This window comes from Halyomorpha halys, unplaced genomic scaffold (assembly GCF_000696795.3).
Source record: "Halyomorpha halys isolate HHAL.00 unplaced genomic scaffold, Hhal_1.1 Scaffold614.1, whole genome shotgun sequence".
Lineage (NCBI taxonomy): Eukaryota > Metazoa > Arthropoda > Insecta > Hemiptera > Pentatomidae > Halyomorpha > Halyomorpha halys.
In genome coordinates, this window is record NW_027111364.1 from 238,283 (window position 1) to 240,891 (window position 2,609).

Consider the following 2,609-nt stretch of genomic DNA (forward strand, 5'->3'; position numbering starts at 1 on the left):
TTAACGACTGACAGCATCAGAAATGTAAGAAGATTGTTTTTCTAAGATGTATTATGATCATACAAAACTTAATTTTAATAATAAATGGAATATGGTCCGGGTGTAGTAAAAAAAAAAAACTCAAATAGTGATAACCATTTTAATTGAGCCAACGTTTCGCTCCACGTTGCGGGGCTTCGTCAGGGCTTTAAAAGATACAAACACTTAACATAAGTAAAAAAGTAAATGGAAAATTACAAGGGTATACAATGAAACGTAAAAATTAAATAAGAAAAAAATATATAAAAGGTTATAATCCTATATTTAATGTTTTCTTCATCACAACAAAATCCCTTTTTTTTTCCAAATTAAAAGACCCTATTCCTTTTTTAAAGCGTTCCAATTTAGTTTACCGGATACCTTGTTCTACCCCAATTTGCAATTCCTTCTATATCGGTGAAACTCAGAATCAACTTAAGGACCGCATTTTCCAGCACAAACTTCTATCAACCCCTGTAACCCATTTGCCTCTAAATTGTCAGAACACGCTTTAAACCTGAATCATTCTTTTAATTTCTATAATACTTCAATTCTTGCTACTGTCCCCAACCGTAAAAAACGCCTCATCTCGGAGTCCATTCGCATAAATTTAACGGAGAATTCCATCAACCATTAAGTCGATAAATACTGCATCTCCCTCACATACCGATATTTTGAACTTTATAATAACCTCATAAGGCTTCTTTTCTCTACGTTCTGCATTTCAGAAGCCCACTATCCTGTCATGTCTTTTATTCTGTATTTTATTTTTTAAATTCTCACCCCATACTTAATTTAATTATATTTTATAGTTACTATCCTTCCTTTTTTTTTTATATTTATGTATCTTATTTTTAATTTATATTCATATGTTACCAGCTTAAGTATACTTACATTAATTACTTTATTATTAATTTTTCTATTATATAATTTACATACCTCTGTATCCCTATTCATTTGGCATATTGTCTTTCTTTATCATTTATATTTATTGTATCCCATTATTTTAACTTTATTTCTTCTTTGTTTTTTATCCGTGTACATTTTAATTTTGTTTTTGTTATATATTTCTTCTCCCTCTCTATTATGTATATTATAATTTATTGTTTACCTAATTTTAATATTTTCTTTATTTTCTACACTGTTAACTTTAAAATTATTTAAAAATGTAACGTACTTTACTGCCATCCCCACTCCTCTCAATAAAAACGGTTCACTCTCTCTTTTCCTTCTGTCAAAACAGATATGTATTCTGTCTCGTCTATTTTCTTTCTTTTTTCTTGATTTTATTCTTATCCTCCTTTTTCATCTCTTAGTTTGTACTTTCTTTTATATTTCTTCTTTTTTTCTGTTACTATTTCCATTTTCATTTATTATTTATAACCTTTTATATATTTTTCTTATTTAATTTTTACGTTTCGTTATATACCCTTCTAATTTTCCATTTACTTGTTTACTTAAGTTATGTGTTTATATCTTTTTAAGCCCTGACGAGCCCTGCAAGGTGGAGCGAAACGTTGACTCAATTAAAAGAGTTATCACTATTAAATTTTTTTTTTTTAACCGCACCCGGACCATATTCCATTTATTAATAACACACACGATCATTCAGCGATCTTCCATTAATTTTAATATATTCGTATAGACTACATAGTGAATATATAGTACACACGTAGGATCCTGAGCCAAGCCTTGTGGAGATGATTCTGTAGTCGAGGAAGTTGTCAGGGCGTAGCAGCCCATTGTATCTCTTCTTGGTAAATAAGTTAGGAATTAGAATGGGGTTTATATTAAATATTTGTATGTTTCCTCTTCCATCTTTTCGATGTGTATTGTTTTTGTTTTCCCCTTAACTGTGGTCCTTATAGTTCGCTTTATTGAGTCGTAGGATTTTGGAAGGGCTGGTTGTGGCCACTGAAGGACTTCATAAGGTCGTATAGAAGAGATTTGCATTCAAAATCAGCAAATGATAGACGATCATTCGTGCTGGTTACAGCAAGGATAGCTACTTACTTAATAAACGTTCTGTATCTCACTAATATTCAAGACTGGGAGATTATTATGCATAAAAATATCATTTAATTACCAGGTGATCCGGAAATGCTTCGCTATTGCTAGATTTGAGAACTTATGTAACAGTAATAGCTGATGTTTCTGAAAAGGTTAACCGTCACTGACTAGTCATTGTCGACTTAAACTGAGCAACTTGGGGTAAGTTGAATAGTCAAAATGAAAAAAAAAAAAAACCCTTGAACAAGAGAAGGTCGACATTTCCCAATCGACAAATATATTTTATGTTTTTAAAATAATAACTCACTAACTTAATTCATAATCTATTATTAATAATTATCAAGTTATCAAAGAAATGTATATAATAATTTTACAATATTTTGAGATTGTACTACGTTAAAAAAAAGTGATCTTGTGAAACGTTTGATATCTCAGGAACTATTAGAGGAGTAGACGTCAGTGAGTACTCAAAATCCATTTTAAAGTGGTTTATAATGGCCTTCTTTGTAGAAATAGAAGTTTCCATGATATTTGGAAACATTAAGTCACAGTATAGGATTTATCGTTTTTATAAAAAAAAA

At 30.1% G+C, this 2,609-nt stretch overlaps 1 protein-coding gene across 1 annotated transcript in view; it reads left to right on the forward strand.

The window, feature by feature from the left end:
* The window catches only part of LOC112210877 (uncharacterized), a gene marked incomplete in the record, with an annotated part of 12,792 nt that overhangs the window by 4,572 nt on the left and 5,611 nt on the right, over positions 1–2,609 (forward strand).